This window comes from Scardinius erythrophthalmus, assembly GCF_964197995.2.
Source record: "Scardinius erythrophthalmus genome assembly, chromosome: 22".
In the NCBI taxonomy this organism is placed as follows: Eukaryota; Metazoa; Chordata; class Actinopteri; order Cypriniformes; family Leuciscidae; genus Scardinius; species Scardinius erythrophthalmus.
This window is the reverse complement of record NC_138242.1, coordinates 3212699-3236990: the sequence shown is the minus strand read 5'-3', so window position 1 is coordinate 3236990 and position 24292 is coordinate 3212699. Positions and strand designations below refer to the sequence as shown.

At 37.7% G+C, this 24292-nt stretch overlaps 1 protein-coding gene across 5 annotated transcripts in view; it reads left to right on the top strand.

Moving 5' to 3' along the window:
* The window catches only part of pard3aa (par-3 family cell polarity regulator alpha, a), a 476999-nt gene that overhangs the window by 174300 nt on the left and 278407 nt on the right, over window positions 1-24292 (top strand). The gene's annotated exons all lie outside the window — the stretch shown is intronic.

Sequence of the window (24292 nt, the reverse complement as noted above, 5' to 3'; positions counted from 1 at the left end):
AGAGGAGACAGTGAAGAAGCCAATCAGTATATGGGGATGATTAGGAGGCCATGATGGACAGAGGCCAATGGGCAAATTTGGCCAGGATGCCGGGGTTACACCCCTACTCTTTTTTTGAAGGACATCCTGGGATTTTTAATGACCACAGAGAGTCAGGACCTTGGTTTTAACATCTCATCCGAAGGACGGTGCTCTTTGACAGTATAGTGTCCCCAACACTATACTGATACTGACTATACTGATCCACACAGACCACTGGCCTCACTAACACCTCTTCCAGCAGCAGCCTGGTTTTCTTAGGAGTCTCCCATCAAAGTACTAACCAGGCTCAGCCCTGCTTAGCTTCAGTCTTGGGCTACAGGGTGATATGGCTGCTGGCTACATGCCACACAGCAGGACGATATCACCTTGCCATATGACTTATTCTGTTTCCAAATCTCCTCATTTCCACGATTCTGAATCACAGAGTTTGCCCTCAATGACCAGCTTGATTACAGATAACCAGCTCTCCTCATCAGTCTTTCTCACTGTCTTATAGTGATTATAGATAAATAGTGAGAGCTGTTCTTGATGACTTCCAAAAAAAAAAAATCCTGCCATTCCCCAGGAGAACTGAGATGGGCGTTTTATTCCAGCAATAACAGAAATCCCAGCTGCAGTAGCGGCGCGATGGCCCTCGAGTTCGGCTGCCGAAACATGTAATCACAGACATTCAGAGTTTTCGTCCTGCCGAATTTGCATTGATTGTTCCTCTTCGAAGTAAGAGAAGGGGAAATGAGAACTCTTCCCTCACGTTTGATTATTTAAAAAAAAAATCTTTCAGCAGAGGTCAGGGCAACTAATAATTGGATTGGTGATGAGATGTAAATTATGGTAATGAATGTAATTTGCTTGTAATTATACAGAATCAGGCGTTCGTCTGACTTGTCTGACACCAAAGCGTAATCTTGCAAAAAGTCGAGAGAAATAAAGAAAACTTTGGAGCTTTCTGACGCTGTCGGCTGGTGTTGAATCTTAATGAAGGCGCGCTGGCATTGGTCTGTCTGGTTTATTTCCAGCAGTGCAGTGGGAGAGCGAGTGTTTGTAGTGTGTAGTGTGTGTCGAGGCCTGTGCACTGAGCAGGGGAGGTCCCTGGTGGGCTCAGAGAGGCAGGCACTCATTAGTACGGGAGTGTGTTGCGTTCAGGTGCTCTACCCTGGGGCTCGCTGCCTCTCTCCGTCGCACTTCTGGATCTTTTCAGCTTAGCTCCTATAACTCTCCATATCCCTCTCGCTCTCCCTCATTACCAAGCCTCCTCCTCTCCTTACGCTCGGCATAACATCACATCCCATCGTGCACTTGGGCGAACCACTTTTTCAGTTGTTTATGTAACCATCTCATGAAACACGGGATAGTTCACACACAAATTAAGATTCTTTCATTTATTCACCCTCGTGCACTTTTAAAAGCTTATGATGTTATTTATTATGGGAACTCTACAATAATTGATGGGCGGAATGGAATGTTCACATTAATTGCTGAAATCCAAACAATATCTGTCTATATTTTAGTAATATTGTGAAACATTATTACAGCTGTTTTCTTTGTAAATATAGTATTTATTCCTGTGATCAAAGCTGAATTTTCAGCATCATTACTCCAGTCTTCAGTGTCACATGATCCTTCAGAAATCATTCTAATATGATGATATGATGCCCAAAAAACATTTATGATTATTATCAATGATGGAATCAGTTGTGCTGCTTCATATTTTTGTGGAAACGTGATGCATGTTTACAGGACAAACATTAAAGTAGTACATATTGCTTGTGCACTATATTTCAATGCCGTCTAAAGTCACATTATATTATTATAATAATAATAATATTATATTTATAATTATAATAATATAATGTGACTTTAGACGGCATTGAAATATAATGCACAAGCAAATATGTACTACTTTTTTGGACATTTTATGGTGTTGATTGTTATACCTCATATGGAAAGAACAGCACAAACATTCTGCAAAATATCTCATTTTGTGTCCTTTAGAAAAAAAAGAAAGCCATGTTCGTTTTGGAAGAGCATTCATTTTTGGCTTTCAAAACACTCCTGCTGCTCCATCCAGAAATCATGATAACATACAGCCACTTCCAAGAAGGATGTAAATGACTCGCCTGATCTGCGATATCCCACTGCTTTGGTATCAGAACCTCAGAGATGTTTTTGTTTTAATGTTTGTCCAGCAATACTGTACCCCCCACCCCCAAACACTAGCCTCGGGGGTGTTTCCAATCTGATGGCTGGCTGACTGGGGGATATAAACGTGGTGATGTTTGACAAAGGCTTCCCCGATGACACACCAGATCCTCAGCCATTAGGAGATTGCCTGCGGGGAAAAGTGCAGACACCTGCGGGCAGGCCAGCGTTTATATAATCAATTTGTTGTGTGGCTGGCCGCTCCCCCGCTTCCTCTTAAGCTGTGGTCTGGTAGAAGTCATTAGGAGGACATGTAGGGACATGAACACCACACAATGACAATATTATTTGTGAAAGACTGGCTTTTAACATTCTAGCTAGATATTGACATTGTTTGAAGACATTGGGTCTCATTTACTAACCCTGTATTGTATGTATTCGCATATATACAGATGGTTGATCAGAGGTGTGTAATCTCGGTCTGTATAAAAGGTGATTGTTGTGTTTGCCCTTGTTTTGGAGATGGTAGATTCATGCGCGTACACGTGTTGTGAATTAATTAGACATTTTTTCATGAGAAGTTCTCCTGTGCGTAGAAATACTAATAAATCATGCAATTATTAGTAGGGCTGGGTATCGATACAGGTGTCCTGATTTGATTTGATTCTGATTCACAAGACCTCAGTTCGATTCTCGATTCGATTTGATTCTTGTTTTTCGATTTGATTAAATTAATTAAATTATTAAATTTTCAGTGGCCCCACCACAAAAAAGTAATAAATGAATAAAATAGTTATTGTTTTTGTTCTCTTTGGCCCATGTGTCCTTGTATTGTAATAAATAAGGTTTTGACATCCAAAAATAGATACGAGTGAAATTTAACAATTCTCAATTCCAATTTCGATACCAGAGCTAAAACTACTAATGTACATTTCAAAGATTATTAAAGACAAGTAAACAGTCATTAATATAATCAAATAAATAAATAAATACAATAGAACAAAGATACAAATGAAATAATCATTGCTTTCAAGGGTTTTCAGGTTTCTAACAATAGTTTTCAAGTACAGAAATTTATCAAATATATCAAGTAAAATAACACTGCAAATAATCTTTACTGTACAAATTAAATAAAGGTTAATGCTTATTAAAGTTACAAAAACATAATTCAGTGAAGAGCAGGGAGTGATATTTTTGTCTTTTGTATGATTTTGTCTTTTGTTTGATTAACATTAAGAACTCAAACAGCAGCAGGAATATTAGGCTTCTGTCACTTTAAGACTAATGCAGGAATATTAGGCTTCTGTCACTTTAAGACTAATGCAGGAATAGGCTTCTGTCACTTTAAGACTAATGCAGGAATATTAGGCTTCTGTCACTTTAAGACTAATGCAGGAATATTAGGCTTCTGTCACTTTAAGACTAATGCAGGAATAGGCTTCTGTCACTTTAAGACTAATGCAGGAATATTAGGCTTCTGTCACTTTAAGACTAATGCAGGAATAGGCTTCTGTCACTTTAAGACTAATGCAGGAATATTAGGCTTCTGTCACTTTAAGACTAATGCAGGAATATTAGGCTTCTGTCACTTTAAGACTAATGCAGGAATAGGCTTCTGTCACTTTAAGACTAATGCAGGAATATTAGGCTTCTGTCACTTTAAGACTAATGCCGGAATATTAGGGTTCTGTCACTTTAAGACTAATGCACGGATCCAATATAATGATACACATGTGTTTCTTCTCTACTGATTACTTAAGCCATAACTGACTATGTTTACTTGGATAATGCAAAGGTAGGCATTTTGAGATAAATTTGCGTGAATTTGTCCGTTTTAGTGCAAGGAGACATGCAAGAGAATTCATGTGATTATTTGCACGCTGTCTGAGTCGGCAGCTGTGTGTGTGTGTGCTTCGAGTGTGTGCGCGCATAAAACTTTTCACACAGCGCACGCAAGTTCTCTTTCACTTGAATGCTTAAATTTGCAAGGCTTGAAAATGATAAACTTTCATGACCATGCAGCTCTGGTCCGATCGGGACACTGAGAGCTCCTTCAACTGGAGCGTCTGGAACGTCTTTCACGCTGAAAGGTGAACCTTCATCCGTCATGTTCAGCCCTGAATGAATGACAGGATCGCCGCTATAACATCGAACAAGGCAAATAAGAGGATGACATCTAGTGGAGAGGACTAGTCAGTCAGATATGTTCAAATTAACATTTGGAAATAAATACGAAAAAAAAAAAGATAAATTCGTGGCTTTTGAGAATTGATATCGAATCGACTATGTAAAAAAAAAAAAAGATTAATCGAAAAATGTATTTTTTTTGCCCAGCCCTAATTATTAATGAATGAGTATTTTTGGTTATTAATAGTACATTATGAAGGCTGTATTTTCCAGAGATTGCATTTGTTGGCTGTACGTCATCGAGCCTGCTTCATTTCAGAAATGTCACCATTTTATTCCAATGTAGGAAATTGCAATAACTTAAGCCTCACGAGGAATAATAGTCAGTTTTACAATATTAACCCTCTGAGGTCTGAGCTGTTTTCTGGGCCCTGGAGGTGTTCTGACATGCTCTGACATTTGTGGTTATTTCTGTTACTTGTGACATTTTCATGGCTAAAGTCTAATTACACTGTATTCAGCACAAACTCTGCTACAATAATATATCAGCAGCATGTATGTAAAAGTTTGTAGTTTTGAGATAATGACATTTATGCGTGGTTTGTGAAAATACAAAAATAAATTCTCACTGAAATAAGGCCATGAAACCCATACTGATTATTTCTTCACAAGACTTTTGAAAATTGTATCACGTAGCCTAGAATATTTGCTCCAAAACGATGTGAGAATCACCCTGACTGCTCATTCAGAGAAGACAATATATTGATTTAAAAATTTTACTACGTGTTTTGTGTTAGAAAGCAATATGCGAAGGGGCGGATCACCTCATTAATATGAAAGCTTTCCACACCTGAGAAAGACAAAGAACCTCCCTAATGGCCCTATTAGGAGCTTATCAGGGCCCATCATTCTGACCAACCTTGCACAAAGAATGAGGAGATTTAAAAAAGAATGGCTTTTAAAATTGTTTGGATTTATTTACAACACAACATAATCTAAAGATACACAACAAAAAAGCACTTATTGAAGAAAGAGACCTTTGTGCCATTCCTAAAAACATTGTACATACCTTTCATTTTCTAAGGTGTTTGATTTTCACTTTACCATGTTCATGTACAGAGACATGTACTGTGAATGTTGAAGTCAGCAGGACTCAGTGGCATCTGGGCCCTGAAAAAAAAAAAGTGACCATACTGATATCAAGAAAAAGGCCTGCACGATTTTGGGAATACATTTTAGATTTTTCTTGTTAAAATTGCTTTTTAAAATTCACAGAATACACACACACACTCACACAAATGTTTCCAACAATATATAATGAACACCAGGTTTGTTGTGCCTTGTAGGTATAGGCTATGCGCAGTGCTGCATAAAATAATAACAATATAGCAGCCTATATATATTTTCAAAAAGATTTCAGTAACAACTAAGCTAGAGAAAAATATATTGATTATCATGTTACTTCAAATGTTTCCATTCGTTATGATGATATGAAATGAGATAATAGTAAAAACATGAAGCCGTTTGGAGCGTTTTGCTTTTCCAAAATATGATACATTCAAACGCGATCGCGATCAAAAATATGATACATTAAAACGCGATCGCGATCAAAAATATGATACATTAAAACGCGATTGCGATCAAATATAAAACATTATGGTTAGGCCTACCATATACATAGCCTATCTACGTTTGAGCAGATATCCACAAACACAGTAACAGTAAACACGGGTCTAAATATTATAATATTCACCATATATCTAGCAACAGTTCAACTGCAATGTGAAATTTATGCAACAATAGCAAACTAATATGTAAGAATTTCTTACCTTATCTTTCTTGTCTTCAAATATCGTTCTTCTTCTTCTGATGTAAATCCAATGTAAGCTCAGGCACGTCTTTCAAACTCGACGAAAAGTGAAGTGAAGTGTTTTGTTGTTGAGGTAATGAGGGCGATCGCGTTCCATGTGGAGATTTGCATGTGAATATCTTTTGCGCGAGTGGGCGTGGCCGAATTAAAAATAATTAGGAAGCGTTTGAGAAGCTGGAAATCTTGTTGGTTTTATACAAATTACTTAAACAGAGAATATTTGTTTTCGTTTTGAATCCGATCATTTAAAAGTACACACTTAAATGTTTATAAAGGTGTATGGCTCATAAATGTGTAACAAGTATTCGCTGAGTTTTGTTTCAGTTTATAGACGTGCTCAAGAAAAAAAAGTTCACCGCGACGGAGAGGCAGAACGCACACACTGTTTTTTTTCCTTATTTTACAAAAGCACAATGTTTTGATTTGATTGGAAGTGGACACATACAAAAGTAGAAATACCACAGATTCTTTTTTTATATTTATTTTTTCTGTATGACCATAAATGACGGAGAAATTTAAGTTTAAAGTGCTACAATGTGGAGAAAATCCAGCAAAACGCACCGGCGCGTTTGTCGACCTCAGAGGGTTAACTCTCCTGAAATAAGGCAGCCTCAATGATGTACGTTAGGGTGCATCAAAAAACACAATTCTTGAATTTTGATATGGCTGGGTGCTAAAAATGTTCCAATATATGTAGAAACAACACATGCAAAATATTTTTCCAGTACATGATGATTTAGGGGTGCCACCGCACATCTGGTTTTGTTGGATAAAGTGCTTAACAGTGCTCAATGGTCACAATGGAGATCTGAGGTAAACAATACTACAGCTCAAGAAAACTGAGATTATCTTTCTGTTTGAGGTGATCTTTCTGTGTTGGGTATGTATTATTACATAATTACTATCATATCTGTAATTTTGTCTTTGTATACTTATTATTCATAAGTCATTTAAGTCATATTTATAGGTATTTGGTGCTCATTACATCTAGCTAACGTTAGCTAGCAACAGTTTGCTAACCACAGTTAGCTATCTATGTTAGCTAAGCTATTAAGCTTAACATCAACAGTATTCTAGAGTGGACAATGTCATATTCAGAGTATACAGTGGGGAGAACACGTATTTGATATACACTGGCGATTTTGCAGGTTTTCCCACTTACAAAGCATGTAGAGGTCTGTAATTTTTATCATAGGTACACTTCAACTGTGAGAGACGGAATCTAAAACAAAAATTCAGAACCTGTATAAAAGACACCCATCCGCACACTCAATCAAACAGACTCCAACCTCTCCACAATGGCCAAGACCAGAGAGCTGTGTAAGGACATCAGGGATAAAATTGTAGACCTGCACAAGGCTGGGATGCTAGGCTGGGCGCAATTATTAGAAAATGGAATAAGTTCTAGGTGACGGTCAATCTCCCTCGGTCTGGGGCACCATGCAAGATCTCACTTCGTGGGGCATCAATGATCATGAGGAAGGTGAGGGATCAGCCCAGAACTACACGGCAGGACCTGGTCAATGACCTGAAGAGAGCTGGGACCACAGTCTCAAAGAAAACCATTAGAAACACACTACGCCGTCATGGATTAAAATCCTGCAGCGCACACAAGGTCCCCCTGCTCAAGCCAGCGCATGTCCAGGCCCATCTGAAGTTTGCCAATGACCATCTGGATGATCCAGAGGAGGAATGGGAGAAGGTCATGTGGTCTGATGAGACAGAAATAGAGCTTTTTGGTCTAAACTCCACTCGCCGTGTTTGGAGGAAGAAGAAGGATGAGTACAACCCCAAGAAAACCATCCCAGCCGTGAAGCATGGAGGTGGAAACATCATTCTTTGGGGATGCTTTTCTGCAAAGGGGACAGGACAACTGCACCGTATTGAGGGGAGGATGGATGGGGCCATGTATCGCAAGATCTTGACCAACTACCTCCTTCCCTCAGTAAGAGCATTGAAGATGGGCCGAAACACACAGCCAGGGCAACTAAGGAGTGGCTCCGTAGGAAGCATCTCAAGGTCCTGGAGTGGCCTAGCCAGTCTCCAGACCTGAACCCAATACAAAATGTTTGGAGGGAGCTGAAAGTCTGTATTTCCCAGCGACAGCCCCGAAACCTGCAGGATCTGGAGAAGGTCTTTATGGAGGAGTGGGACAAAATTCCTGCAGTGTGTGCAAACCTGGTCAAGAACTACAGGAAACGTATGATCTCTGTAATTGCAAACAAAGGTTTCTGTACCAAAGTTCTGCTTTTCTGATGTATCAAATACTTATGTCATGCAATAAAATGCAAATTAATTACTTAAAAATCATACAATGTGATTTTCAGGATTTCTGTTTTAGATTCCGTCATTCACAGTTGAAGAGTACCTATGATAAAAAATTACAGACTTCTACATGCTTTGTAAGTGGGAAAACCTGATAAATCTGAAGTGTATCAAATACTTGTTCTCCCCACTGTAGATGTCTCATGTGTATTGAGAGTAGCATTGTAATTGTTACAGTAAATTAACAGGGTAAGGCCACGTGAACATGTCCCATTGACCTCCATTCATTTTGTCTATAGGACAAATGAATGGAGAATCTTGAAAGTTGAATTCTGAGAAATGCCCAAGTTGCCCAAAGGGTTCAAACAAACAACTTTTACTTTGATAACCCTATAGAACATGTTACTGTATAAAAGTTCACTGTACTCAACATTTCCAGGTCAACCTTTTGGCAATTAGACTAAAAATTGCACATTTTTGAAATTTCGCCAAAGTTCATGTGTTAGGTGGCACCCCTAAATCTCAATGGAATTCCTCAAAACTTTGCAAAAGTCATTTTTATGTTAATTGGAACAAAATGCAATGCCAGCCAAATTGATATTTTTAAATTAAAATTTCCCATTCAAATTTGATGCACCCTAATGTACGTAGTCGACACATGTGAGAAATGAGACACAATGTTGCTTGTGGTTGCTAATGTGGTCTGAGTGGTTGCTAGGGCTTGCTATGTGGATACTAAGATGTTTTGGCTGGTTCCTCATAAGCCAAGTCCAAAAAATATACTTAAATAACAAAATATGTAATTTCTTCCCCCGGTCTGTGCAGCTGTAGTCCATAGTGAGATAATGTGGGTCAACTTGCCCCATCAAAATCACAATCTTAATAGTAATTTTGTGTGCACATTTCACAACACATTAACAACACTTTGCGTGTTCATGACGCTAAATGAAAAGGAAGTCACAATACAAAAATATAACAAGTTAAACAGTATTTCAAACAGCTCAGATAAATGAATTGAGGCAAACTGACCCGCAACAAAATATTTGTTTAAATCACTAACATGAGTAACAGCAGTAAAGTATCGATTGCACATGAAACTTGAACATTTGCTAAATAGCACAGCAACTGTATTACAATTGCACACATGTATTTTAAATTGCACATGCTAATTCTTACGTCGCCAAATTTCATCACTTCATCCACAGAACCTCTTCTTCTCGTTCTGGACGAAGGCTTTGACATAATCTTTCCTCTAACACCAAGAGCAGAATCAGTGTGCTGATATGCATGGCTGAACGTGTGTGATTGCCCATCTGTTTTGTGTTTTGTTTTTGTGATTGTGTCATTTGCACTGTGAGTTTCTCTCTGTAGGTCCAACCATCACGTCTCCGCATGCTAATCAGGCTAGCCCTCAAGCATGCCGAACAGACCTCCAGTCAGACACTGAAATGCCCTGAAAGCACCCGCTCGAATCAAGCTGCATGCCACTGGCGCTTCACAAAGTGACTTCTTGCTCTTTGTCATTGAAGTGCCTTTTCGGGAGCGTGTTGGAGCAGTGGTTTATTAGCTGTGTCATCTCTTCATCACGCCGCGCAGCTCCATTAGCGACACGACACAAATGAGCGCGCGGGGAGGGGCGGAGCCTCGACACCGGAGTGGGCGGGAAGCTTGCCTAATTCACACTATTAGTCAAAGAACTATAAAAGTGCCACAGTTTAATCTAAAGCTTATTATGGCTGATAATTGTTACCATTTATACTGTAAAACAGGGGGAAATATTTAATGAGGTGTGACAACTGCAGAGAGACTAAAACACTTACTTTGCGGACCAGACTGGTTTACTACAGAGAGGGCATTTAACAGTGTAAAACAGGGACCGTCACGTTTATAAATACTGTAATGGTATCATGATGGTACCAGATTGTAATCTGTACTGTAGCGATTCGATAGTTATCGTATCGTTTTGAGTTATTAGTGTATTCATATACCAGGGGATTTCCTAGAATACTGGTATATCCATGATGTTTTATCTTTCAATAATAAATATGTAATTGTGCATGCTCTGTTTTGCCTATTTTAAAATTAAGATTACCTTAATCTAACGCTAATTAAAGTTAATCTACTGTATAAAAACATTCATAATTGAATTACATTGTTGAATGTAATATTCAACACGTTAAAATGAATATCCATTTTCCGTACTTCCACACATTATAATACTGTGATCCATAAATTCACTTTTTAGCATTTGAAATGATTGATTTTTAGTTTTTAGTGTTTTATACACACAAGTTTGGCCAGTTCTTGGTTATTTTTAGCCATATCATTCATACAACTTTTTTGTTTGCATACTGTACAATCTGATTAGATTAGCCATAACCAGATCATTTACAAATTTTACAAATGAATAATTAATAACAAATGATTTTACTATAAGTATATCCAACCTTACTGGGATTCATAAGAGTACACTCACGTAAACTGTTTACAATATAGAAAATCTCAACTGACTGATTGTTATATTGTTAAAAAAATGTAATTTATATTATCACCATACAATACATAAATGTACACACACACACACACACACACACACACACACACACACACACACACACACACACACACACACACACACACACACACGTGTATATAGCAAATCTCAACGGCTTGATTGCTTGTATTCAACAAGTGTCATGAGGCATGAAGATATTATAAACATCAACATCATGATTTTCTCTAGAACTGATTGAAACAATGCAAATATAAATAAATTGACTACGCCTCACAATGTTTCACAGCTGCATTGTTTCACAGGTTAACAACTCACATTTTTTTCTTCAATGTTTCACAGCTGCATTGTTTCACAGGTTAACAACTCACATTTTTTTCTTCAGCTGTTAGATTAAAACCGTCTTGTTTTGTCTGCTATAATCCGTTTAAAAGCATTGTTGTGTGTGTGTGTTCTTATCCAAAGTTTTTCTGCACTAAACACTTTCCACCTCCATTCAGCTTCTCCTTCTCTTGTCCAAGTCAACGTGTGTGAAAGAAATGGGCAGATCCAGCTCAAAGTGCATCAGTGTGTGTGTGTGTGTGTGTGTGTGTGTGTAGCAGTGTGTGTAGCACCTGCTCAGCTCTTCAGCAGAGACACGTGGAAGATCATTAGCAATGTCACACAGTCATCTGCATTCATCGGGCACGATGCATCTCAAGTCCTTAATTCAAAGCCTGACTACAAAGCCAAGTTCACTTCAGTGGGATCAACTTTGTGAATACAAACTAAGGCGGGATCGCTTTAGTTCTGGCAATTCCCATGGCGCTGTCAGAATAAAACACCCTCGTGATTTGTGCTTGTGTGTTGAGAAAAACAGGCGCAAACGTCAAAACTCTGGAGTTCATTAGAGTTTACAGTGAACATGTCTACTCTGCTCTTTGAAAGTTTTCTACACATGTTGTCATGCGAGGATCAGAACCGGGATCAGCTTAACCAGACCTCTCATTAATCTGCTAATGATCTGTGATTAGATTGAAGCACACTCACACACTCAGACTCGCGTGGATATGCGTTGCAGAAAATTGTCTCTGCCAGTTTCCAAACTTTGTTTCTGTCTTTCCGTGCTTTTGAACAAAAGTCCTGCCATTAACATGACGTATTAGCCTTCTAACACACTCAGATTAAAGTGTAAATGGGCCGTGTCCCAGTCTGAACTCGGGCAGCAACATCTCTTACGTTTTTTATTTTGTTTTATTTTTCTGAGAACAGAAAGTTTTGGTTTACTCTAGATCAGCGGTTCTCGTCTTTTTGTCCACAACAACGTTCGAAGGCCGAATGATTGTTCCAGTTGTTTGTGATTTACTGGGTAATGATGAAAGATAAGGATTGTTAGAAATATATTTTACTCAATTTCTACCTAATTAAATATTTTAGAGTTTGGCGTAATTTAAAAATAAATAAAAATAATAATAATAAATATATATATATATATATGAAGAGTTCAGATGCAAACGCCTCTAAGTGCCATCTGAAATTTTGTTCTAGAATGATCATTTTTATAAAGCTTGTATATTTAAGTTCAATAATTTCACTTAAATGGCAGTCCAAATTACCTATTAATTGTCATTTAAGTGAAATTACTGAACTTAAATATACAAGCTTGATAAAAATTGTCATTCTAGAAGAGAATTTCAGACGGCACTTAGAGGCTTTTGCATCTGAACTCTTCATATGTTCATTAAAAGTTATTTATATTCATTCAGTTCATTAAAAAAAAAAAAATGTTTTAGTTACCGATAATACCCTGAACATGAATTTAATAATTTCTATGGAGATGAAATACAAGATTCGGGATTGTGATGCTCTATTTTGTCACCAAAAGTTGAGAGAAAGTTCTCTTTGACTCCAGTATTTGGGTCCAATTGACTTGATTTCAAACTAACTCGTCTCTTACCAAAGATCTTATGTATTCCTTTCCGTCTAACAGAGTGTACAAGCATCCTCAGTGTGGGCTCATTCCCACATCATTGCTGGTCTTGTCAAGTGTTAGTTGATTTGCATGCGTGGTTGAGTCTGGGCGGCCGTAGCCTCGGGCTCATCCCGGGATCAGTGAGTCTCAGGAATGGTGTTTTTGGAGCTCATGTCTGGAGGCTGTTTCCCTCACGAACCACAAGCCACCTACGCAAAGACGAAACACAATGAGGACCAGAGGGACGTCACGTGTCGAGAGCACAACACCATGATGAATAAGGCAAAACTAGAGAAGTACGGCACTCTACAGAACAGCGACCTTGTGTTTGAATTATGTCTTACTAATGAAATGCTCTATCTCTTGTGTGTGAGAGAGAGATTGCAAGAGTAGGTGACTCAACCCACGTATTGTCAACCTCGAAAGATGGAGCAGCCGTTACACATGAGAAAGTCCATGCGGACCTCGCTGGAATTTCCTGGGAGTCGATGTCTCGCCCGGGAAACTCTTAAGTGCTGTTTGTTTTAGGCTTCCCGCAAACCCTCCCGTTTTATTATAGCATTCTATCATAGGTGAACTCACCCAATGGCCAGATCTTTACTGATACGTTTAAGAAGAAATAATGGGGCCAGCAGATCATTAGGCCAGTGCTTTTTTTGGCGAAGGAATCGTTGCTTTGATCTTGAGGAAACATTTTTCCTTGACCATTTTGCGGTTGTTATTTTTGCCGATGTGAGGCTGTATGGGAAAGATGAAGTGATTCAACAATATTCCGAGTTTTAACAAGTCACGCTGACTATGTTTGAAACCAGAAGAGCTTGACACTGCAATCTGGCAAACATGTGTCTGTCATTTGAAATAATGTATGAAGAGGAACTAAACACAGTATGTGTTTGGCTTTGTGTTCATTTTAAGACTCTCGGAGGAGCGAGCATGTATTTGCCACTAGTGTTTACTTTACTGAATGAAGTGAATATTGTCTTTTTGGGCTTCTGATGTTTTTCTAGCTTTTTGGGTGAAGATTTCAACAATGATTGTGGATGCTGGAAAACACGGTTAGAATACAAATAGTTTGAGTTGAGTTTAGTAAATGAAGTCTGACAGCAGTCTTTGTTTATTGCACTTCTGTTTAGGGGCAACACATCCCATTCTCACTATTAACTTGTTGCTTATTAGTGTATTACTAGGATATTGGCTTGATAACTTGATGGTTGTTGACATTAACTTTTTTTTTTAATGCAATTCTCTTCTTAGATCGTACACTCTTGAAAATAAAGATTCTGCATTGGCATTGATGGTTCCATTGATACTTCTATGTAACCTTTCCATTACACAAAAGGTTCTTGGAAAAAGGTTTTCAAGTTCCTCACATACAAAATGGATCTTTTAACACTTTCCCCACCAGTATTGTTTTTTTAAGCCAGCATTTTTAATAATTTTCACAATAGTTTCATGGCCCCCAGAATATTTTGTTGTATAAATATCTGAACATGCAATATATCAAAAAAGAAAGAACCCATCCTCTGCTTAAAAAAAAAAAAAAAAAGGTTTATTCTAGCTTCATGCATTCTTTTTTAATAAACATTTGAATATGGGTAAGTTAAACATATATATATATATATATATATATATATATATATATATATATATATATATATATATATATATATATATATATATATATATTGAGCAAAAAGCTGAGAAAATCATGTTTTTGTCAAAGACTACTGTTGGATTACATATTTTATTAAATGTTTAATTTAGTTTCCAACAGTAAAAGTTGAGTATATTGAAGTTAGCATTTTAAGGTTAGGTTAGGATAATGGTATCAAGAGTCTCCTTTCCTGCCAGACCTGTTTTCTCTATTGTGTTTTAAATGAATCAGATCACTGAGATTCTCACCTTTCGGAGCCCAGACGTTGAATAGTTAGGTTGATTGACTTTCTCCTTATTGTCTTTAATGGCTCTTTGAGTCCCAGTATCACTCAGACTGATGGGATTAGCACACGAATGATTCGTCTATGCAATTTGCAATGCAATAGACTGTTATGCTGATTGAATTAGGATTGGGAACACGCTGGGGTCTGGGGCAGATTCCTTAACGTGTATAACTAATTTGCATGCTTTGTTCAACCTCAATGTAAATCCCTCCCCCTAAATGTCTATAAATTTGCAAGGCAACTGTATTGAGTTAGTCTTGATGATGATGATGAACTACAGACTACTTGGAAGAATAAATCTCTTCTGCTTATAAGATCCATCTCAAGTCTCCTGGTCTCTGCTTTGAAGAAAGAAAAACTTTACAACAGACTACGCCTGGATTCAGAACGATGATCAAAACACAGATGGAGTCGATCGAGTCCATCAACACCTCAAAGCTTCTCAGTCCTGAAGCTCGTCCTGGGTCGACATTTCATTCAGTAACATTAGGCAGTTCTGATTTATATGATGTTTAATGTTGGTGATCGCGTTATTTTGCATATGCATATAATTATATGTGCTATCGCTCGTTTCAGATTCAGAAAATGCGTAATTGCGCCCCCTACCGCCGGAAATTTCCGTCAAAGGTGGGAAAAAGTTAAGACCTGTTCAGTTAAAGGCTGTTTATGGAACACAAAATGGTTCTTCTATGGCTTCATTCCTCGACAAAACCCTTTTGGCACCTTTATTTTTAAGTTTATGTATCTGAAGTTAGTCAGCCGGTGTGGACACAGATGGCATCAAAGTTGGACTGATATTTTTCAGCTCTCAGAAGGATCTACTGTCTATTTACAGCTGATGGCGTTATGATGACACAGCACATTGCCATCGACTGGTCCATCAAGAGACAATTTTGTATTATTGTACATGAAAATATGCATATGCACAGCCCATAGTGATCCAGTGTAGTTGTGCTTCACTGGGAGTCTATATTGGATACCAGTACCTGTCCCCTTGGTTTTAGCGTGTCTACAGTAAGTAGTTTGGACACCATTAGACACTGGACACCCTAAAACAATGATTTAAACAACTGTTCAACTATTCAAATAGCAAACATTCCACTTTATTAAGTATATTAATAGGACATTGTTGAAAATAACGGTTCATAATTAAATCTGTTACATATTTCTCAAGCAAATTAACTTCTTCTTTTATGTGATATTGTATGGTTTCATGCTGAACTGTGACTTGGCATTAGCACAACATCAAAGTCATATTTCCTATCTTTCCCTTTTCCCTCAGCACTCCTTCACGCTCCAAATACTGGACGAAATACCATTTTCTATAGAAACTTCAAGGGTGTAATCTCAGAACAGATTGAAACATTATCTCCCTCCAATTTACAACATCTGCTCATTAAACTAACGTCTGTGTGTCTGAACTAAGCATTTGTCTTTGTATTCGTACTTTTCCTCTGTGGAATGTCCTTGTGTCAGCAGTACAGTTGGATTTTTCCCACCTCTCCCTCTTTCATGGTTTCTCCGTTCCCCTCCGTGCTTCCAAACATGTGGTTTTGACTAACACAGAGGGGTAGGAATTATTGCAATTGGCTGTTCATGACAGTTTAATAAGTAATCATCAGTAAGACCACAAAGACGGACCCATGATCATATCAACCGACAGCATTTGAGCTTCTGCTAAGCTTTCCTGTGGTGTACAGTAAACGGCTATAGGAGTTGGGAAAGTTTCAAACGTTTTAGACAACAGTGGAGTTACTTAATATATTTAATGTTGTCTCTGTCACAGATAAGCTCTTGCACCCACTCGTCTGACCAGAGGTGACCTTTCCAGACCTTTCCGTCCGATAACTCTTTGCTTTTGTTTGGACAATCTCCACTCGGATTAAAGCATTTGAATGTTTGTGCATCACTAGTCGTGCCAAATATGGGCAAAAAACCCCAAAACGTTCCTTTCCACTAATAATGATGACATTTTGAAGAGGAATTGTGAAGAAAAATTTGTGACGTTATATACGTATGTTAGTGAAAAATGTAGTTTATGCTCATCTAGGATGCATTTATTTGATCAAAAATACAGTAAATAAATAATATACATTATTACAATTTAAAATAACTATGTTCTATGTGAATATATGGTAAAGTGTAATTCATTCCTGTGATCAAAGCTGAATGTTCAGCATCATTACTCCAGTCTTCAGTGTCACATGATCCTTTAGAAATCATTCTAATATGATGATTTGATGCTCAGAAATATTTATGATTATCATTAATGTTGAAAACAGTTAAATTTCTGTGGAAACCGTGATACATTTTATTATTCAGGACTCTCTGATGAATAGAAAGTTAATTCAAACAGCATTTATTTGAAATATTTATTTAAAACTGTCTTTACTGAGTTTTTACTGTGTCCTAATACTGACCACAAACTTTTAAACGGTAGTGTATGTTCTTTAAAATACATATTTAGTTTCAGCTAACTCTCATTTATTCAACTTCCACTTTTTGTCATTCAACCTAAATAAATGTCCCCCTGTATTATTCTGCACTGAATATCCATTTTCACTTACAACATGTTTGAGTATGCAAGTAAAATGGATTGCAAGCACCAATTCATGTTGACTTTGAATTGCATTGACTCTTTCTGCTGTGAAACACAGTGAACGCTTGTGTTTTTGACTGGCAGTGGTCCTGTAGCTGGCAGATCCAGTTTTCCGTCAAGGTGGCTGTAGCGTTGAGGGAATGCCTCTATGGTATTGACATTAGGAGAGCTGTGTGTAGTCGTAGCTCAGCAGAAATGTTTGGTTAGCTGATTAGCGCTCCTCCAGGGACTTCTGTTCTCATTCCTCTCCGCTGGCCTACTGGTGACACTGGGGTGTTGCCACTCGTGTTGAGTTAATTGCTCTCCCCCGTACAACTCTGATTGCTGTCCCCAGCATGTGGGAAACGTCGACCCAGATGAGTCAGGATTCATTTCGTGAAATCCAGGCTTGAGTTTCCAGTCCTTCCTCCTTTCCCTATCCCTTTCATACACACACTCTTTCCACTTTATCATTGTTTATATCAGTCCTCCTTGTGTCTTTCTCATCTAAATCTGGACGCAGTAATCTCTCCAGTAGATTTGTTTCAGTTTAATGCAGATCCTCCCAGCTCACTAAGTGTTGTTAACATTTATTTGTTGCCCTTCAGAGAGTCAGAAAGTATGTGTTGATTAATGTATGACTTTGCAGAAGGTTTATAAAACATCATTTAAGTCATCATGTAAGATTAACTTTGCATTTAGACTTGTGTAAACGGGTGCATTTCCCATTGGGAGATGTGATCTATTCCAGATCTCTTTTGAGCTTCAGATTCATTGAATATTTAACGTTGTGTTGACTAGACAGTATACACAACCGTCCGGCTGTCCAAACCTTATCCTCAACATTTACAGTACTACTGTGCTTATGTGGAATGTACTATTTTGATTAGAGTCAGAAATACTTATTTACATTAGCACTAAAGATTTGGGAAGCCGTAATATATTTCCTTTAGTGATGCACCAATAATACAATTCTAGTTGATACAGACATGGCAATATTTTTATGTGATTGCGATAAACATTAAATGGATGAAATCATATGCTATTTTTTTCTAAATAAATAAAAATAAAATAAAATATTAAAAACCAAAATCAATCGTTTTAAATGTTACACGTAAAGTTGTGCATCACAGCAATATAATGTACAGAATGAAGTGTTTTTTTATTTATTTTATTTAGTGGATTATTTCATATTATTAGGAATTTTTATGTTTTTAAATATTAAATTTAAATCAGTGTTAAATTATGGCAAAGGTAATCTAAATGTAAACATAACATAATTAACATATACAATTAAATATCCAGTGTTGACTGATATGAATACCATATATTGTGCATCTCTAGAGTCCTCCAAATGTCTTGGTTAATATAGTTCACTAAAATTAAAACCATTGAAACATTTTCGTTGCCTAAAATAAAATAAACATTAACTGAAATAAAAAATATATATACGGTACATTTCAGCTAGTTGCCAAAACAACATTTCTAATTTTTTATTTAGTTGATGTACTGAACATGATGTACTAAATTAACTAAAACTAATAAATATGAATAAAAACGATTATAAAAAATTATAAAATGACTAAAACACGCAACAAAATTACTAAAACCTTAAAAATAAAAACTATTATCTCAACAATCCTATGAAATAACACTGCTGGTTATTACTAAACCAAAAAATGTAAAGTTGAAGGTTGATTTGTGACAGTTGTGTCCGGAAGTTTTAGTATCTTTCTCTCAGTCTTTCAGTTCTTGAATCCCCTTATCTCTCACTCTCTTAGTTAAACAATTGTTTTCAGTTCTGGTTTCTTATCACCACTCTCACTTTTACATCTTCAGACTGAAACCTCTCACATTCCACCGTGTCGAAACGCACAGACGCTGCCCAGTCGCAACGCTCCAGCACTCAAGCAGGAGTCAGGACACTCACTCTTTCTCTACATCTAAATCCTCCCAGCGTGTCCTCCGACATTCTTCCCTAGAGAAAACAAATCCACACTGTATACAAAACTGAAACTCTGCCCTATTCAGATCTACTGAAGATCAGCTGCCTCTAAATTGAGTATTATCATCTCAAGTCTTGCTTTTTGAACAAATTCCAAGATATTCCTTTTAAACACTTTTCCAGTGCCCCAATGCAATAAAAAGTAAAGTTAAGCTACCTCCTTCATGAAGACTTTGTGTACCCCGTTGGCAAATGCAAATGTAGGTTGAGATATAGTTGAAAGAGGTCCCTGCCTAAACCTCCAGAGATATCAATATGGATGCTCTGGTGACACTTGACTCTTTAAAAAGAGTTCCAGCAAAGACATTATTTCATATTTTATTAACTCAGCCCCTTCAATTAGACTCCTCGGCCCTCTAAACGTTCAGAAGCTGGCCAGTCCTTGAAGCATAGAATATTTATCCATCAGAAAACCAAGGTCGTATTTGTAACATCCATAGAAATCCATAAAATTATGCCCGGTTTAGCCAATCATTTCATTTGCAACATATGAAAGGCGACAGAGGGGGAAACGAGATGAAATGGGAGTTACAGGCTTGGCCTATTCCTGCTTCTGCTCCTCGTAGTGTCCTCTTCCACAGCCTTATCAGTATTCCTCAGCGTTCCCCGTCCTCTCCATTACCCACTACTGGCAGCCAGTCAGGGACACTTTCCTTTGGCAGGTAAGCGGCCCGCAAGGACAAACTGGACACACGGGCAATTTAAATGATTGGAAGCAGTAAGTAATATATTAGAGAGCCCTGTGTTTGAAAAGTCAGAAGTAAATTGCATGTTATTAGTGCCAACTCAGCGAAGCAGAAAACACAAGGTTTATAGAGGAACGAAGTAAATTTAGAGATGAAATTATGATGCGAAAGATCGACGGATCTACATTTCGGCATCTCGTAGATTTTAGAGTAAAGGTCGTGAATGTGAATGAAGGCTTTGTGGTACATCGTATCGGAGATACCGGTGAATATTCTCCCTCAATTACAGACTAATCCACAAATCTCCGACACACGGCCCTCAACGAGAGGCGGTGGATTAGAGATGTAAATATGATGTCTGAGAGGGCGTCCCTGGTGAGTTTAACCCCATCTTTGGTGTCTAGGTTATTTGCAGGCCTGTGTTTCCCCCTCTATTCATAATCCTCCATGGAGAGCTGAAATTGGTGCTTGGTCTCATTAGAGGGCCTGGTCATACCCCTAACACACCTGAGATCGATGGGTACAGGCCTTTAAGTGGTCGTCTTGGTTATTAAACGCAGGGGAAGCCAATTTCTGGCCGAGGAAAGCTAATCCGATCACACATTAGGAACCCATATTGGCTGGAGTGGCGCGAGAGGGAGAAAGGGATGAAACGGGGTTGTGTGTCCTCTGTGTGTACTTTCTAGATGGGCTGTTCAACAAAAGCAATATTATCAGAGCAGCATCACATGCTTTCTGCAATCCATGCTCTCATTGTACTTCTAAAAATGGCTGGTTTAAAAAAAAGGCAGACATTTTCTCATATTAAAATATGCAGAAATATTTTAAACTCATGTGATTTCCTCCCCAGTATCGTTTGTGCATGAGAAAGTTGGTGGAGGCTTGAGTTGGTTGATGTATTGTTAGAGAAGTCAAATGACACACTTGTGGCTTAAGTGACTGATATTTTTGGATGTGAAAATTTGAAGACTAATTTTGCAGAACATCTTTGAGTTACATTAATTACGCCAGGAAAAGGGAAATATTTACCTGCGTTGAGCAAATTAGTATAGTAATGCAACATGTTGCAGAGAGCATGTGGTTTGATTCTCTTCAAAGATTTTGTGATTAGATTCTTAAAATAAATCAAATTAGGATATGAACACATGCATCAGATGAGCAAACACTTGCTCCCAGAAAATATTCAAAGAAATCTGCTGTGGTCAAAATAGGAAAAAAAATAAAAAGGACAAAAATTGGACAGAAAAGAATGAGGTTTGTTGAGAAGTTCCACATGGATTCGTTCAGGCCTCATCTTCATCATGATTTAAAATATTTGTCCAAAATTTGTGCGTTTTCCAACATTTCCCGACTTTCTCTGTAATAGGTTCCACAGACATATTTTGGCTTCCTTCATACTGTACTTCTGCTTAGATTTTTGATGTTACTGATCAGATGAGATTTGGCTGAGTTCAACAACCCTGTCACATTCAATAAAACATTGTTTTTGCCTTTGTTGCGTTGTTCTCTGAAAGCCCCATTAGTTCCTGCTCCCATTATCTGCAATCCGCATGTCACTTCTTGTTTGACGTTAGTAATATGTAATGTAATTTTATGGAGGCCGAGACAACGTATTTGGATGTTATTTGATCTTTTTATTTTTTTTCTTGAGACCCATCTCTGTGCGTTTCGAGCCATCTTGGCCTTAAGCTAATTATTGAATGTAATCACAGACATAGGTTAGAGTTATACAGTTACACCTCGTCATTAGAGCCATGAACTGAATGTGAACTGAACACCGACAAAAGGAAGTGTATTAAAAATCATTATTGAGTTCAGTTCGTAATTGAATAATAGGGCCTCCCTTGGTCTGGGGAGTATTTTTGTGCGGCCTCAGGCTATTCGGATTTCACGGTTCTGTTTTCATTGTAGACCTCATGTGGCGAGTTGTGGCCTGACCGAAACTTTCTATGTCTGTAAAATTGTGACTTTCTGTAAGCTGCATATGCATGCGTACGGTATCAGATGGTAGTCGCAATATGGGCATATGCTGTGGCAGGACGTTGTCGAGGGATGACAGGTGGTTGCTGGGACATTTGCATAATTATGGATGTACCACATACACTTGTAGCAAGTCATAAACCCAGAGATCAGAGAGCTGAGAAATTTCAAGCGCTCAGAGCTTCTGCCAGGTGGCAAGACACTAACAGTAAATCTGCCTGTCGACACTCAGACACAACTGCAGATGACATGTGAACGCTTTACTTTCCCGCTGACTGTGGCTAAAGCATGGTATAGACACTAGCAAGGGGGGAAAAAAAGCTTTCCTGGGGGAGTTTTTCCCCTCGGGTCTAAAATGTCACTGTCTGTGGCTATTTTAATCTGAACTGGTTTTATATTTTCTATGATATTCATTAAATGGAGAACTTGAAATACTGTACTCTCATGTCCATTATAAGTGTGGCAATTTGCAATCTACATTTGCATTTCACCATTTGCGTTCCCTGGAAGAAAGTATGCCAACAAAAAGGCTTAAAAGTACATGATGGCGACAGAGTTGTCATTTATAGGTGAACTGTTCCTATGATGCATTATACAACATTTCCAATATTCCTAGAATCAGATTGAGTAGCTTTCCAAGAATGTGGAGTCCAACATAATGTATCAGTGTGCTTGTCTGTTTTCACGTTCCATACAGAATGTTCATTGACTCTCTCCTGTTACTCCAGTTGTGAGTCATTTGAATCATTCGTTCAACTGATTCATTCAAAAATTCTGATTCATCAAGGAACTAATAAATTAGTGAGTAACTTAAATAATTCCTTCAATGGATTCGTTCAAACACTTATTCATTTAGTAATGAAACTAATTGGTACTTCTCAATTGGAAGGCTGCTTCCTAATAAGGCTGCGTCCATGCTAGACCAGCTTATCTGAGGCTTCTAGACAAGACTTCTCCTCAGCATTAAACGCTAGAATGAGGTGATCTAGAAAGTCTGCATGGCACGTCATGACGGTTTTTGCTTTGGATACACTTGATGCATCCTTCAATATATTCTGAATGAAGGATGCAATCGAAGGCCGCCTTCCTACACTGTCAGAAATAGGGGTACAGTAGGAGTCCATTTCTGTCCCCAAGGTACAATCTACACTAACGTACCCCATAGAGCTTATTATTGGACCTCAAGGTACATATATGTACCTTTTTGAGGGTCAAAAAACATTAAAAGGTAAACTACAGTATATTTACTGGTTCTTTTAAAGGTTAAGGTACAATATTGTACCCTTGAGGGTACAGCCCCAGTGACATGCCATTGTACCCCTAATGTTCTTTATTTTCTGAGAGTGTAGGATCATTCAAATTGGGACGGCCTTTGATAGTGCTTGGTGATCTGGCAGCCAAGATATGTAAACTTATTAGGATGCAGCCTTACGACAGAGAAACAGCAAATGACGGAGTCATTGAATCATTCATTAAACTGTTTTGTTCAAAAATGCTGATTGATTCAGGAATGCCATTGCTGTGTTTTGCAACCGTTATTCTGTCTTTCTTTTGAACTATTATTTTGTTGGTAGAGCAACAATTGACAAATGAACTGGCAATATTGTCTTATAATAGTAAGTAATAAGGCAATAATAAGTTACTCACTATTGACTTGTTTATTCAACTGAAAAAGTTTTGCACAATCTTGCTACCTCCTTGTTACTCCAACAATTTCTCAAAAACGGATAAAGCTGTTGGTGCTAGTTCTAAACGTGCAGTTTGCGAATTAGTAACAGAGACTTTAACATATCTTTTGAACTAGCAAGTCTCTTTTTAAAGAAATATTGCACTTCCCAAAAATGAAAGTGTAAAAAAAAAAAAAAAAAAGTTATAAAAGTTTAGGCATATTGTAAAAAAAAAAAAAAAACTGAACTAAACATTTTACATTTTATATTTTATAAAAAAATGTTTTACAAAATAATTTGGGCTGTAAAACTGCTATAAAATCAGTCACATGTTCTAAGTTTCAAATTGTATTGCACATTTGAAGTTGAAATCATAAAAAAAAGGATTTAACGTTCTGTCTCCATGGCAAAGCAGTGTTCAAGGTAACACTTTATTTTACAGTGTCCTTGTTACATATGTTACATGTACTTACCATAGTAATAACAGTAAATGATGCATAATTACATGCAATTAACCTTCAACCAAACCC